The 17,099-nt window shown below is 32.1% G+C and overlaps 1 long non-coding RNA gene across 8 annotated transcripts; it reads right to left on the reverse strand.

Annotated features, from left to right (window-relative positions):
• Positions 1-3,558: 3,558 nt before the first annotated feature.
• Positions 3,559-8,257, reverse strand: LOC142617897 (uncharacterized). 8 transcript variants are annotated; one of them, XR_012841094.1, is made up of 8 exons: positions 8,059-8,254; positions 7,376-7,559; positions 6,758-6,854; positions 6,472-6,615; positions 5,851-6,087; positions 5,166-5,286; positions 4,242-4,462; positions 3,559-4,122 (listed from the first exon to the last, which is right to left on the reverse strand). It is a non-coding gene; the product is annotated as an uncharacterized LOC142617897 (long non-coding RNA). The 8 variants fall into 8 exon arrangements; XR_012841095.1 differs by having other exon boundaries at positions 4,242-4,338; positions 8,059-8,252; XR_012841093.1 differs by having other exon boundaries at positions 4,242-5,286; positions 6,472-6,591; positions 6,758-6,825; positions 8,059-8,257.
• Between the last annotated feature and the right edge of the window lie 8,842 nt (positions 8,258-17,099).

Consider the following 17,099-nt stretch of genomic DNA (forward strand, 5'->3'; position numbering starts at 1 on the left):
ACCAGTTATATTATTAATCAATTTTTTAAACTCAAGTCTTCGTAATTTAAAATAATCACAAAATAATTATAAAAAATATAAATAATGTATAAAATTTAAGTTTATGGATTGAATGGTAAATAATATTTAATTAATATAAAAATTAATTAATATGGAGTTCGGCTTTTCTTTGGTTCACTTCTTGGAAAGACTTGTCATTTTACATTCTACCGCATCACTCTTACATGCCATTGTATCATTTAGCATTCTGCTATATTGACCATGTTAGTTACTTTGTTGACTAAAATTTTCTGTTGTAACTAACTTATCTGCTACAACTAACTTTTTTGCTATAAGACATTCGCTTTTAAATTTGTAAAACGTGTACTGGCACTTGTGGACTAACGTACATGTATTTGTTAATATTGGGACGTTGGATTTGTGCACAAACAGGCCCTCAGCAAGGTCCTGCTAGAATAGTGGGTCAGGTCCAATTCTCCGACCCACAGCAGAGTGGGCCTGAGTACAGCAGAACAAGCTTCAGCTCATTAAAATAAAAAGCACCTACACCACTTAATGAATATTCTTGCAATTCTTTGGTCCCAAACATAGTAAACACTAAACTGTTACAGATAGTAGCTCTGATATTCCTTTTCTGTAACTCCCTTATGTCCCATTCAATTACTCTTATTTACCAAATACAGCTGCATAACCCTTTCCAAGATTCTCTAAGTAAAACAAAATCGAAATTAAATATGATTTCTGCTTTTAATAGAGTTTCTGCTGAACATACAAAGATTGTCTCAAAGAAGCCAAAGCCTTTCTTGGAAACATTTTACTCTTTTTACAAGTGTAAAACGTTTTGCCACCAATTTGGTGTTAATTTTTCGTTCACCACAGAAAATGTTTTCCACTGATTGACTTTTTTAGTCTCACCAAACATCAGAAAATATGGAACATATTTTACCCGAAACAAACAGGGCCTAAATTTAAATCACTAACCCCAGGCATTTTGTTTCTAAAAAATAAAAAATAAAAAACCAGGCATTTTTTTTTTTAATAATCTTCATGGTTTCGCCAATAAGGTTTACCTCAAAAAGGCACCCTCTCCCTTTTAAGGCTTATATGGTGGTGGAGAACTTTGTGGGTCCAAAGATCACTGGTGTGTGTAGCTTATGAATATATATTTTTTCTTTTAAAAAAACATATTACAACATACTATCAGATTAAATTAGAACTAGGTAGTACAATTGAGCCATAAGGCTCTTGTACTTTCATCGTTTTTGTGAACAACATACTATCAGATAAAATTAGACCCCCTACCCCTACAAGGCTCTTGCAGGACTTGTTAGACTTGTAGGTCTATGTTTAATAGCATCTTGTTCAATTCTTGGTGCTCTTACTTTATTTAAACTTATGTCTTTTTTTCTTTGTATATAATCCAAGTTATCTTTCATTTTGTGATGCTAGACATAAGGTTTGAAGGGCATTTATCTCTAATAACTTATATTCCATTGGGTTTCTTGCGTAAATTGATTTTTGAAATTCGTGTTAAGGAGTACAATAATAAGCTGACATTGGTTACAGCACCAGGCAAGCACCAATGTGTGTATCTGAAATGAGATCATATTTAGTCTATCAAATTAGTAGTCGACATCATCAAAAGGATGCTTTAAAAGTTGAGGGAAAAAACGGTAGAGGCTCAGGAGTTTAATGCATGGCTTGCAAATGGTCAACATTACAAACTTGAAGTTCATTTTCTAATGAATATGTCAAGGTTTCTCATAATAATGGTTTATGGAGTGACTTGATTTTGACTGTGTTAAGTTGTAGGATATCAGGAGATGTTGAAGGAGATGCTTAATTGTCATACTGATGTTCCTAACATTTGGAACCTTCTAAGTATGTCCACATTTCAAATCAGTTCAATCTAAAAGAAAGAACTCTGTTACATCTTATCTATAGTAGTTTTGTTGGGATCCATGATGCATTTGGGAATGCCTTTTTTTATTTGCATATATTAACCCGGCTCTTAGTTTCTTTTAGCCGAAGTTTACTCCTCTATGCAGAGAAAAGATATGCCTTATCCACCTATTTCAAATTTTCATGTGATTAATCATACTACTCAATCTTTTGTTCATTTTTGGTAAAACATCCTTTATTCCTTTATGTCTTTTCCATCTTTTGTGTGTTTTGTTATTAGTAAGTTAGACATTAAATATTTCTCAAAATAAAATTTAGACATGAAACTAATGGATTTTGAAAATCATGTTATCCTTTTCTACATGCTTGTTGTCTTTGCCTACAGCGATTTGTGCTAAGTGCGCAACAACTTACCGAATTCATAATGAGCTTAACCTATTTTATGCTCAAAATAAATATTGAGTTTGAAAAGAACATTGATGTTCAATAGTTTTAACAAGTGAATTTCTATAAGAAATATAGGAGTATTGATCTTTGCAATAGTTTCATCATACCTTGGTATTAAAATATTTAGTTATTTGGTTGAAGTGTTGTTTACTTTGTAAACCTTTCATTTTAAGAAAAAAAGCTCCTTCATGAAAAGAGAAAAAAGAAAGGCCTAATTTGTCTAGACAGGATAATGAAAAATCTTCAAAGTGCTTTGGTAAGTGGTAAGGAGGTCATAATCTCTTTTCTCCCTTTGATAAGTTAGTAAATGCTAATGAGTGTCCTTGAAAAGCCCCATAATAATTTGCTTCAGAACATAAAATTGAGAGGATTTGTTCCATTGGGAGAGCTTAAACATAATTAAAAATAATAAAAAAAAAAGGGACAACAAAATTGGCTAGCTAGGATGTCTGTTGCATCAAAATGATCAGATATGGTTCTATTTGTTCTTTAATTCTTTTGTGCTTGAAGCCAAGGAGATTTGGCTCAAATGGAACCTCTTCTCCCAATTCCCACCTAAGTGCAAAAGACATCTATTTTGGGGTGGGTTTTGAGTTTGATTCTTACTATTGATAGAAAGGAACAATGCAAACTATAATTTTATCATAATTTCTTTAGTAAGTAAATCAATGTCTATGATGTTAGTTTTTTACTTCCCTTTTTTCCCCACTTCTCGAAGTGATCATTGATTTCGATCGTTGACTTTGTTATAGGTTGCTTTAAAGATCATCTCTAGCGCATGGTCTGGAGTAGAGACGTTGAGGAAACCACCAAATGGGGTGTTATAGCCTTATAGGTGAAAAACTACACAAGACATGCAATATGCTATTCCCATTAATTAATATATCAAACCCTAATCGAGATAATACATCTAGAAGGTAAAAACTGGTTGTCAATGACACCAATATGTTTACAGAATAAATTATGAAAATAACTAATGGGAAGGAAACTTAAACAATGACATTGAGCTTCAGCCATGGCTTGATAAGATACAAGAGAATTTCACTACTTCCATGGCTAGTACAATTGTTGCCCAGTGGTCTGTTCTCCAAAACCACAACCACCGCAAGTTTTGGTCTGTTCTCAAAGCAGACCTACCACAGGGAACCATTCACAAAATGCAGACAACAGTTACAAAATAGCATACAACACCAGAGGACTCCACAAAATTACCCAAATCAGTACCATCTCATCCTATAAAAGAATATTGCCAATACCATGGCCAAGTTCAATACCATGTATACACACCACACCACTTAGTTGCAACTTGAAAGACAATCCTTAGCTCATATCATCACTCAAGTAAATAATTTGGAAAGTAGAAAAGAAGAATAAAAGACAACTCTTAGATACTAGCACCAATCATTTCATACACCATTAAAAAGCCACTCATGCAACATATATGTTGGGACAAAGTCACTAATTCTGAGTGGTATTTGCTTGAAGGAGGCCATCTCTAATCTGTGAAGCAATGTCTTTCACAGCACCTGGTCCGTGTGTGATGACAATGCGCCAATTTCTTTCATTGTGTCTAAATATTGAGTCACCAGAACCATGTCCATGACATCCTTTGACGTAATCCCAGGTACATTCATAGAAAAAGCAAGCACACTGTCCCTCAGCCCAACTTCAATGGTCTGATGCTGGCATGTTTACCATGCTCAGTCTACCTTTGCATGTTTTATTTGCAGGATTTTTTCTGCTTCAGCCTTCTCGTTAGCCACCACCTTCATTCTTGCAGCTGTTCATCGCATGCAAAAGGTCAATGACAGGTTAATTAGTATTCAAGGAATATGAAGTCAAACTTACTCAGAGAGAGGATAAACAATGTTCAATACAAAATGAACACTTACCTGCATTTATCTCACTCATAGTCCTCTTCACATGTCCATCAGGTTCAGTGTCCACAATAACCATTTGAACAATCTCAAATCAATAAGCTGACTTGGCCTATGCATGTAAAATTCAAAGATATTAAAAAGAAACAGATTTACCTTGTAACTTGACTAATACTAAACCAGATTAGCAGACAGAAAAATTCCTTTTTGAGTTCCTCTTCCACAGCTTTCGTGATCTAATTATTTTGTTCATAAATGGAATTCAGCTCCAACTTAGGAACACTTTCTCTAATAACTAGAAGAATAGGGATATACGCCTGTGAGTCTCTCCAAATGATAAACAAATTGGTAAAATTGTCTCCAATGGAAACTATGACATAACAAGTATATTGATAGTGACTAAAAACTTTCCCCAACCTCAAAGACATTATTCTGCACAGTAAATTTCATAACTACTATAAGAACTTTTTTTTTTCCGTCACTATCCACCATTTGTCCTCATAATATTCACATCAGATACATTACCTCCATGGTCCTCTCCACGTGAACATTATTGTTAATATAATCTCTTTTCGAAGTCCAAGAAAGCATATCATATACAGAGTTAATCACGATGCTTTAAGCAAATCATAAAGAACATTAAAACATTAAACGATTATCCTATATAGCTGTTTCACTAAGAATAGAAATTTCAATTGTTTTAGCATAAACTTCAAAAAAATCAACATCAAGTTAGAAAAGAAGTCCATACTTCTCAGCATAAACTTCAAAAGTCAATATCAAGTTAGAAAAGCCTAGACTTCTCAGAATTTATTTATTTTCCTAACAAATACGGACCCATGGGACCTTATTTAATTGAAAAGGACATGACTCTTTTAATTTCATTATTAAGACTAACATGGTGACTTTCAACTTCAAGGTCCAGTTACACATCCATACCATCAAAGACATAGGATTGGATCTGTGCTCTGGTGTTGCTGAGTTTGTGGAAAGCATCAGCAGCTTTGTCTGACAAGGCCCGGTATTGAGTAGAAGTAACAACAGTAACAAACACATTATCCTGAAAAAATATATAAATATATAGATCGAAAGCCACTAAAGGTTCATGCTTTTAAGCATATAAAATAGTTTAAAACAAAATGATAGTGCTTAGCCTAAAATATTCGTGCGTTACTGCCTTTAACTCAAAAAATAAAAATAAAAAGTTCCAAACCAATTCTGCAGTCACTCATGATTTGACAACAATTAAGCAAAACACACCTTCAGACAAACATTTCTTGCAAATCAGTATGATACTAATTATTTCCAATCAGTTTAGGGTTCCCTTGCTTCAAACCCAGAAAAGAAGAAACAACATTTATACAGAGACAAATTGATTGCTACAGAACAAAAAAATTATTGTAAATTGCAAATTTAAAATGTTACCTTTGTCTTCCCATATAATTTCCAAAGTATATGATTCTTTTTTTCACACAATTACTAATTCAAAAAAAGTGAATCCATCTAAGACCCAATGATACTATTTGGCTATCATACAAAAAAATAGTTTACAAGCATTTTCCAACTAAATCCCTAAGAAGAAAAAGAAATGAGAATTTAAGAAAAAAAAATATATGTAACAAACCTTTTGTCTTTGTTTCACATCAAACATCCAGCTGCTGCACACACAACGAAAGGTGGCCAGCTAACTACTGTCCCAAAACCCAAGGCCAACAATGGCATCCGGGCTCAAGTACATCATCAAACTTCCAGGGAGCTGTTCTTTATTGTCAGTTTAACAATATTTGGAAAAAGAAAAGTATTTCTCTTTTCTTTCTTTCTTCTTTTTTTTTTTTGGTTGAATTTTTTTGACAATTTAGACCTGAAAAAAAAAACCATAATCAAAAAGTGCCTGAAACAAATAGTTCGCTAATTAAAGGTGACTAACAATTTGAGGAAACCAAAACAGCAAAAATGGAACTTATCTCAATTATTTAACTTTCTAAGCTTTCCCAAAAACTATTATGTACTTTAGAATCTATTGATAGACTGCTCTTGACATATAAAAATGTAAAGAGGTACTGACTCTTTTAAAGTCAGTTTCTTACATTTTACCCAAGTTTCATTCAAGAATAATTATCCACAACCAATCAATCAAATCCTAAACCTTAAACTGTTGCAAAAACCCTTAGGTGAAAGGACTCCTAATATTAACAAAAATATCTTAAAATAGAGAGAGTAGGAAGATTAAGGATCAAGAACAGACCCGCATAATGCAATCTCTGGACAATATTAGTGCATGTAACCACCCGGGACAAGCCTTTTCAACCTCCTCCTCGATGAAATCAATTTTATCGAAATCAATTTTATCAAAATCCCTTAAGGTCTGAAATAGATTTTATTACCATTGCTGTCATCCAGAAGGACGGAAGCATCATAGTCCAGATCAAGAAAATCCCTCAAAACATTGAGGCCAACAAATTAATACTTAAAACTAAATGGCAGGATTAAATTGGAATAATGAATTGATACTCCCAAAAATCAGAACATACATTTTTATCATCTGGTTGTGGAATGTCAACCAGTGCTCTGAAATATGAATGAATGTTCTCCCTCCATCCTGTTAAAGAGATAGAAAGGGCCACCAGCCTGTGATGTTAAGTATAGAGGTTTACGTCAGAGCAATCCAATAAAAAGAGTTACTATGAGCTTTTCTTTATTATCTGTTTAACTGAATTTGGAATATGTAAAGTATTTCATTTTTTTTTTCTTTTTTGATATTTTAGGCCTGAAAACTCATAACCAAAAAGTTCCTGAAACAACTAGTAAAGTTTTATGCAACAAATTGTGGAAACAAAAACAGCAAAAATCACTAGGAACATATTTTCAATTCATTAAGTTTCTAAGCTTTCCCCAAAATCAAAATGTACTTTAGAAACTTATTGATAGAGTCCTCAACATATAAAAATGTAATGAAAATGCCAACTCTTTTAAAATCTGTTTCTTATATTTTCCCCAAGTTTCATTTAAGCATCATTATCCACAATCAATCATCAAATCCTAAACCTTAAGCTGTTGCTAAAACCGTTAGCTGAAAGGACCCTCAATATTAACAAAAAAATATCTTAAAGAGAGAGAGAACATATGAAAATTCAGGATAGAGAACAGACCAGCATAATCCCGTCTCTGGTGGCAATAGAAACAATATCAGCACATGAAAGTACCCCCCGGCCAAGCCTTTTCAAGCTCCTCCTTGATGAAATCAACTTTATCAACACCTCTCAAGGTATGATTGGGTATGGAATGATTTTTATAACCATTGCTGTCATCCAAAGGGATCGAAGCATCACAGCCCTGATCAAGAAAATTGTAAATAAATGGCAAGAAATCACAACATCGAGATTAAATCAGAATAATGAATCAATACTCCCAAAAATTAGAAATACAATTTTCTGTCTTGTTTAATATTTTAATAATAATAAAAAATTCATACGCATACTAAGAATCACACTACACACAAGAATAGAAATGCAAAAATTCACAAAGCCAACATAATTCAGAATCAAAAGTCACTTCCTGGGCCATATATTAGGCAACATAAAACAAAAATAACACTCACATCAGAAAATAGAAAGCAACAATGAAACTCAACAAGAAACATGATTGAAATAAAAAGTATCTAATTGAAAATATAGAGGAAATAAAAGGTAGCACTAGTGTAATTAACACCACCCTAAAAAAAAAAAAAACCCACTCTTCATGCAATCCAACCAACAAAATCTTTAATCTGTAAAATGAAGGTAATATTACAAGGATGTAATAATAATAATTGAAATATATATTAGAATATGACCTGATTATTTGACGCTGCAACTAAGCAGTGAAGTTGCCCCTTTAAAAGAAAAAGAGTTCCTGAAACGGAACAAAGCAGAGGATTGGTCTAAGACTCTGAATGGCAAAGAGGCGTTGATGAATTATCAGGTGCATGTAGACAATTCTACTCCCTAGTCTTAGCTTTATTTTATGGGTTGGGCCAATGACTTGGAAAATTAAGATCTTGTGGGTCACTTTTTGTGTTTTTTGGTGGAAATCTTGTGCGTGCAGTCGCACGTGCACATTGAGTATCATAAATATAAGCACTTTTGGAAACATACTTAAGGAATACTGTATTGATCTTAATTCCTATAAGGTACACTAACAACCAACATTGTGAAGTTGTGTTTTAATATTCTTACTTTACAATTTAACTAAATCATTTAAAAAAAAATAAAAATTCAGTTTATGTGGTAAAATGTGTGAAGTAAAGTGTGAATTACAGTGTATATGACATTGTGACATCACTACTCTGGTCTAATTTGGTGTTATAAAATTCCAATTCATGTATACAGTGATGGAGCTAACATCATACTCAGTTTCTTTTTGGGAAAAAAGTAGGAGAATGTAATTAATGACTGATTATTTACAATTTGATTCAATCAATTTTTTTTTCTTTTTTTAGTTAAAGGTGAAAGAATAGTTTTCTTTGTGCTCACCGCAGAGCTTTGTGAGTATTAAAAATACTTTAAAATATATATATGCACATGTATGTATTAATAGCTACAGCTGAGAGATAATCTAATTGTATTATAAATTGGAATTCAATTAGAGTATAATTTTAGGTCATGTGTCTTATCTAATCTAAGATTTTATATTTTTGTGCCAAGTGAGTTAATTTAGTGTAAAAATTGGATTTCAATTAGAGATTAATATTACACCACATATCCTATCTAATCTTTAAATTAAATTTTTATTTTTATTTTATGTCAAGTGAGTTAATATAGTGTAGAAAACGAGGAGTTCAACATAAATAAAACCAGGTAATCTATATATATAACCAAATCTTAGAGAAAATTTAATTAGAATCAAAATTGGATTTTTCCATTGTTAGTTTTTCATACAAATTAAATTATTTAGATTTTTTCTGTTATTTTTTTCTAAACTAATAAGTATTCTTTTTGTACTGTTTCTATTTAGATATTTTGTATGTGAAAATCTTGAATGTAACAAACTGTAATTGAGCCAAACGAACACATGCACCTATCCCCATTCAATTTAGGAGATACAGATAGTACTGAACCAATTTATTTTTTTTATTTTGTGTTGTATTTTGTAGAATTTCACAGATAATGATAGTGAATAGATATTGTATATGTAGTGTCAAATAGTGATTTTCAAAATTATATACATAACAACAATGTAAATAAAAACTTGGAGTAACCAATATCATTAAAATTGCAAAGAAAAATCATTTTAGTACCTCTAAATGTACTGGTCGAACTAATGTCATATATATTTAATAAGCCAAACTAACATCAATATCACCAGTACAACTCATCATTCATGTGCATAGGCACAGGTACATATTAGTAAGAATAATACTAGATGATTTTTTTCTTTCTTTCTTTCCTTTTGTAATTGAAAAAAAAAATTCATAACTGTCTGGTTTAGTAGAGCTATAAACTTACATTCTTTTGAGAGTATCCAAAAAATAGAACTTAGATTCAATTTTGAAGATATTTTCCATTCTTTTTGCTAAGGAAACTATATATATGCCAATAAAATTATTTGTGTATTCCAGTTGTATTCTCATTCCTTGTCAATGACACATTTCTAAAGCCTTTTTACTATGTTGAATCTAGATCAACTATTGACGACAATTCACTTTTATTTGGCTGCATGCTGAATCACAAGAGCTACTTATTAGATTACTCCATCTTTTATATCTAATTAGCCTAAAATGCCAATTCTATAACCAGCATATAATCTTTTTTAGGCCGTATCAAAATTGTTCAACGCTTGATGCATTAGGCATATTTGTACATTTTATGCAAGATATGGTGGGATGAGCAAAATCTGTCCCATCCATTTACCTATTTGTAATGGAAAAATTTTGCATAGAATAGAACACACAAAACTGATCAAACAAGGTCGAGATTGTCAAAGTAACAGTTAAGAAAAGTTTAATTATTGGCTTTATCTCTTAAAATTAGTATGAGGGAATATATATATATATATATATATATATATATATATATATATATATATATATTACCACTATTTTTTAAGTCTTTGATTAGCCAAATTCCTTCAATCTTGAAAACGTGTGGTACAAAGATATGAAATCGTGAAAAATGTTTCACCATGTCTCCAGCTAAGTGACTCAAGATTATTGCACATTAAATTAAAGAGTTTTGTCATGTGACTCACTAATTATTAAGATAGTTAATTAACTCACGATTTACTAATTATTAAAATAGTTTATTTATTTATTTTATACAAGATAGAATTTCTACTCTAGCCTAATCTAAGTGTATATGTGTGTGAATCTCCTTCTTGAAGACTTGAATTCCGACCCTTGCCCCCATACTCTACAAGCCTTTATATTTGTAGAGTGACCACCGCACCAAGGATGCGCGGTGATTAAAAAGGTTTCAATAGTATTAGTAAAATGGTTTTTGAACCCCGGCCTTTACCCCTCACACTCTACAAGCCTTTATACTTGTAGAGTGACCACCGCACCAAGGGTGCGCGGTGATTAAAACGGTTTCGATAGTAAAATGTTTTCTTTTTTTTACATAAAATTTTAATTTATGGCACAAAAATTCTATTGGTATACATAAAATTTAATAATACTATAGTGGAGAGAGAGAGAGAGAGAGAGAGAGAGAGAGAGTGAGTGAGAGAGAGAGAGAGAGAGTATTTAGGGGATAAGAAAACAAATATGCAAGATAATCAATAAATAGGATGCTGTACATTAAATAATTTAAATGAATATGTACATTTTATGCAAGATACGGTGGGACTAGCAAAATCTGTCCCATCCATTTTATACCTATTTGTAATGGAAAAAATTTGCATAGAATAGAACACACAAAACTGATCAAACCAAGTCGAGATTGTCAAACTAATAGCTAAGAAAAGTTTAATTATTGGCTTTATCTCTTAAAATTAGTATGAGAGAGAGAATATACATATACATATATATATATATTTATTTATTTATTTATCACCACTATTTTTTAAGTCTTTGATCAGCCAGATTCCTTCAATCTTGAAAACATGTGGTACAAAAATATAAAATCATGAAAAACGTTTCACCATGTCTCCAGCCGAGTGACTCAAGATTATTGCACATTAAATTAAAGAGTTTTTGCCATGTGACTCACTACTTGTTAAGATAGTTAATTTACTCATGAGTTACTAATTATTAAAACGGTTTCTATTGTATTAGTAAAACGTTTTCTTTCTTTTACATAAAATTTTAATTTATGGCACAAAAATTCTACTGGTATACATAAAATTAAATAATACTATGGTGGAGAGAGAGAGAGAGAGAGAGAGAGAGTATTTAGGGGATAAGAAAACAAATATGCAAGATAATCATTAAATAGGATATTATACAGTAAATAATTTAAATGAATATGTACATTTTATGCAAGATACGATGGGACGAGCAAAATCTGTCCCATCTATTTACCTATTTGTAATGGAAAAAATTTGCATAGAATAGAACACACAAAACTAATCAAAAAAGGTCAAGATTGTCAAACGAACAACTAAGAAAAGTTTAATTATTGGCTTTATATATATATATATATATATATATATATATATATATATATATTTATTTATTTATTTATTTATTTATCACCACTATTTTTTAAGTCTTTGATCAGCCAGATTCCTTCAACCTTGAAAGCGTGTGGTACAAAGATATAAAATTGTTAAAAACATTTCACCATGTCTCTCGTAATAATTGGTTGGAATTCTGAAGACTTGGAAAGTTAAGTGTTATAGTCTTCCTTTTGTAATAAAATAGTTTGTTTCAAATTGCAAAGTTGCAAACTGAAAATGTAGGAATCATGTTATCTGAGTCCCTGTATTGACCCAACAATCATGTTATCAATTTCATTGTTATTGATTCCGTTCCGTTCCGGCCGGAACGGCCGGAATTTTTCGTTCCGGTATGCAAACCGGTACCGGAATACCCAACGTTCCACCTCGGGCCAGATTTCGGGCCATTCCGGTCCATTCCGGCCATTCCGGTCCATTCCGGCCAATTCCGGCCGAGATGTGAATTCCGGCCGGTACATGATTTGGCCTATGGAAAAAAAAAAAAAAAAAAAAAAAAAAAAAAAATTTGATGGCTAATATTATGTTATAAATTTTGTTGGCTTATTAGTTATTAATTATTATGTGCTTATGTAATGAGTAATGACTTGTTATAAATCTTCTTATTGTTTGATGTTGTATTGAGGTTTAAGACATAAAAGTTAAGACTAAATGTTTTGTATTATTTGATGTTTAGTTATTGTCTTGTAAATCTTCTTATTGTGTGATGTTAAATAGATGTTATATTGATGTTTAAGACTTAAGAGTTAAGACTAAATGATTTGTATTATTTGAAATTTAGTTATTTATTTATTAGAATTGACAATTTTATGTTTTACAAGAATATATATAATTTAATTTTTAGGAACCCGAAACACCTTAAAACGGTACGCCGAAATCGGCCGGTACCGAAATATTCCATTCCACTGGACAAACCGAAACGGGGTCCGAAACGGTATTAATAACAATGATCAATTTATCATGTTCACGTGGCAATCATGTTATCATGTGGCAATCTTGTTATACGGATCTCTATTTATTTTCTTTTTACTCAAATAATTTTTTTTAAGAAACTCATTTATAATTACATATATACTCAAATTTACTCATTAGTATCCCTTACAAGGATCAAGGATAAAGAAAGTCGAACAAAAATTATGAAATCATGAAAAATAGTCACAAAAGTATACACAACATGTATAGTTAGAGACTATATGAATCAAGTAGTCATAAGTGACATCAGTGAGTTTACACATTTTTAAAAGACTTAGAGCATTCGCATCCGAGTATCTAAAAAAATACACATTTTACACTTTAAAATCGTACTTTATCTATTTTACCATATCATTTTACAACTCATTTACATCCCTGTTTTAATTTTTATTTTTTTGATGAACAAAAGGGGGGGGCAAGGGCGACCATTTTGACTCAACCCCCTAGGCGTGGCCATAGGGGCACCCCTGCTAAAGAATGTTGAATTGAGTCATAACTACTATGATCTAGTGTGACCACAGACCTCATCCTAGCACCACGAAAAAGCTGGCAGCCAGGAGCTAGTTGCAAGAGGATTCCCACACTCCTCCCCAGGTAATCTATGTTTTCATATTTACATGTAACACATTAAAAATAATAAATTACTCCATAAAATAATAATAAACCGTTTCATGAAATTTTGGATACCACTTTTATAGGAAATAAAAAATGCTGTTAAAATATTAATTATTTTCTTTATTTTCCAATAAAAAAATTCTAAAATAGTCCATTAGCTTTTTCCTAATAAGATTTCCATTACTTATCGAAAAATAAAAAAAATAAAAACCATTAAAGTGTGTGTATAAAGTGAAAAGTGTTCCCTCTTTAAAAAACAGAAAAAAAAAAGTGAAAAGTGTTGGAAGTAAAGTCTTTTACAGAATCAATTGATATAGTACTTTCACTGTGACAGAAGGTGGAGTTATTTGTACGGATTTTGTGAACTGTACAACAAAGTCTAGCCATAGTGACATGTACAATGTCTTTAAAATATTGCATATAGAATAGAAAAAAAAGAAAGGAAGAATATTTGCGGCTTACAATGGGCATGGCTAATCTTTTGAATATCCATAACCGATCCAAATTTTTAGGATTAAGGTTTGGTCGTTGTTAAAATATTTTTTCCTAAAAGAAGATGAATTCTTTTTGATATTAGTGTCTTTATCTGCCAAGAGTGTTATAATTTAGTGGCATACAATGCTCTTCTTCATTATAGAAACCAGGATTCAAATCTCACATCTCCTATATTTGTAACTATCGAATTATTAAAAAAAGAAGTTTCTTTATTTGTGTATATTTCATCACCTAGGTTCTTAGATGAAAATAACTCAATTGGCACTTCCACTTCACATAATACTTGGATGGAAGCTGAGGTTGGGGGTACAATACCATATCTTTATCTGCCAAGAGTGTTATAACTTAGTGGCATACATTGCTCTTCTTCATTATAGAAACCAGGATTCAAATCCCACCTCTCCTATATTTGTAACTATCGAATTATTAAAAAAAGAAGTTTCTTTATTTGTGTATACTCCATCACCTAGGTTCTTAGATGAAAATAACTCAATTGGCACTTCCACTTCACATAATACTTGGATGGAAGCTGAGGTTGGGGGTACAATACCATGCCTTTCCATGGTATTGTACCCCCATGCGTAAAATTTTATTCCTTCTTAGTATTGGAAGGACTATCTCTATGTAGCCAAAATGATTGGCTTGTGAGATCTTGCTATTCTGCTGAAAATGGCTAATATTTTATAGATATTGTGAATATATAGCAATGGGAGAGTATTTTGTTCAAGTTTAATGATTCCAAAAGATATATAAGCACGATAGCTGCTACCCCTATTCTCACTCAGCTCTCATAAAGCGAGCAGCATGCTTGGTTGTGCTAGATTATTTATTTATTATTTATATTTATTTGGAAATATGGTAGTGTAAGTTTAAGTGTAACTTAGATATAGTTGCGGTAACTTACCGCTTGAATAGATTTTATCGACTATTGCTACTTGAAGAAATTTGGTTTTGTTTTGTTGTAGGACTAATAACATGTAAAATATTAATGTATTGGTATAATTGTTATTTATTTCTAGGAACTCTAGTAAAATATTTTCAGAATCATTATAATAATTTATTTTCAAAGTACTAGCTTTGAATATTATTTTGACTTTTCTCTATTTTCTTAAATTATTAACTGATGCATATTAATCAGCTACTCTTCAGAAGTTGCTTTGTGCTGCTTGGGACCTATAAGATGGAGCCATAGAGGCAGTCTGAAATTCATACTTGTTAGCATCATGTGGTTTTTTGTTAGATGTTTGATCAAATAATGTACATAAAAGAAGAAGTTAGATGAAACAAATGCATGTCTTTCCCATTTTCCAGGATCCTTGCCTAATTTTCTTGGGAAAAAGCAAGGTGAGTTTAGCGTTGTTGTAAATTAAGAGAAAACTTAGTGTTGTTCTAACATAATATTTTTTATTTCATAAATTCAAGAGGCATTTAGGGCTCATAGTAAGAGCTATCAACTTGAATGACAAGATCATAAACCAGTTGGTAGGCAAGCAAACCTAACCAATGATCCAATGCAGATTTATGGTAGAAGCTCCACTATTTTGCATTAGAACATGCACATGATTCTCTGCAAAGTTATGGTGAGGGTTTACATTTTTCTCCATAACTCATTGGTTGATGGAATTATATCTCCGAAGTGAAGTAAACTGACTCAAGTTTTGTGGTTTGTTGGAAAATGTACATAATATCTTTTTTGAAGTATCGTATTGCATTATGGATGAGTACTCTTTCCTCTGCGAACCTATAATGAATGCTGTTTTGTTTTTGAAGAGTGGTCTCATGCAATTGGCAAGAGAGGAGGAAGCCTATAAGCACAAGAAGTAAACTAAAGAGGCAATGGAAGAGGTGATTTAATTGTGCTTGTGCTCACTGTACTGATGAGAACACATTGCTTCTGGCAGTGAATAAAATATAGCCCTCCTTCATTGTTTGTATTCAAAACAAAAACCCGGTGGTACATGATCATTCATTTTTCCTTACTTATTAGATTAAAGTAATATAGTCATTGTATTTTATCAAGTTGAATTTGAATAATAAATTGGACATTTCCTTTTTATTTCCTCTATTCTTCAACTAATTTTTCAACTAGATCAAGCTCTCTCTCTCTCTCTCTTCCTTTGAATAAAACCTCCATGGCCAATCAATTTCCTTCTTGAATAAATCTCCGTCCTTCGTTGTTGCCGTTACCGATGGCTTTACTGATTTTGTTGGCATATGGTCCATGCTCTATTCATCGTGATTTACTGATTTTGATTGATAATTTGCTGATTTTGTTTTGAAGGTTTGCTGATTTTATTGATTTGGTAGATGGGTTTACTGATTTTATAGATTTTGGTGGATGGGTTTGACAGTGAATTCAGTGTTCAAACGACAAGGGGATGCTTGGTGGTGTGAGTGTGCGTTGGCGTTACGAATCATTATTTACGTGTGGCTGCGAAATAGGATGGGGAAGAGAGGTAAATAAATAATATGTAGGTGTATGCTTGTGTAATTGTGTAGAGTGTAATGTGATGTGAATGCTCCCCCAATTGAAATTGATACATTATGAGCTCCACAAATATTAGTTAGCTTTCGGTAACATTCCAGACATTGGAATTCTATATTTCTAAACAACTCGGTAGCCATAAAATATTTCTACTCTATGCCATTGCCGTTATATACAGACTCAAATTAGTACACGCAAGAAATGTATAAATAACTGCATTCTGCATCTACCATCACACATTGAACTTAAAGAGAAGCAGATATGAAAAAATAAAGATGTCAAAGAGTTCATTATGGTCAAGACTGTCACTTAGGAACTGACCATAGGCAAGGAGCAGTTCCGTCGGACCTGACTTGGATATCCAGTCAGAACATTAAGCCCTGACATCTTCGTCTTCGCCCAAGCAAAGTCCATTCAAAAGGTTGATCCGTCATCTGAAGCATAATCCCTTAACAGTCTTGCGGTCTTCTCGTTAGCCAGAAACTGATGATAAGCAAAAAGGAGTCCTCTCCCCTTTAATGATTGGCTATGAATTTATGTAGACTCATTTCCAATGATTCCATGGGTTAAAAAGAAGGTTGAACTAATCATGATGTGTACGACGGTGTAAGGATTTTTGTGTGAATGTAAGGGTGAGTTTTACTGCAATTTTGACA

This window comes from Castanea sativa, chromosome 11 (assembly GCF_040712315.1).
Source record: "Castanea sativa cultivar Marrone di Chiusa Pesio chromosome 11, ASM4071231v1".
Classification (NCBI taxonomy): Eukaryota; Viridiplantae; Streptophyta; class Magnoliopsida; order Fagales; family Fagaceae; genus Castanea; species Castanea sativa.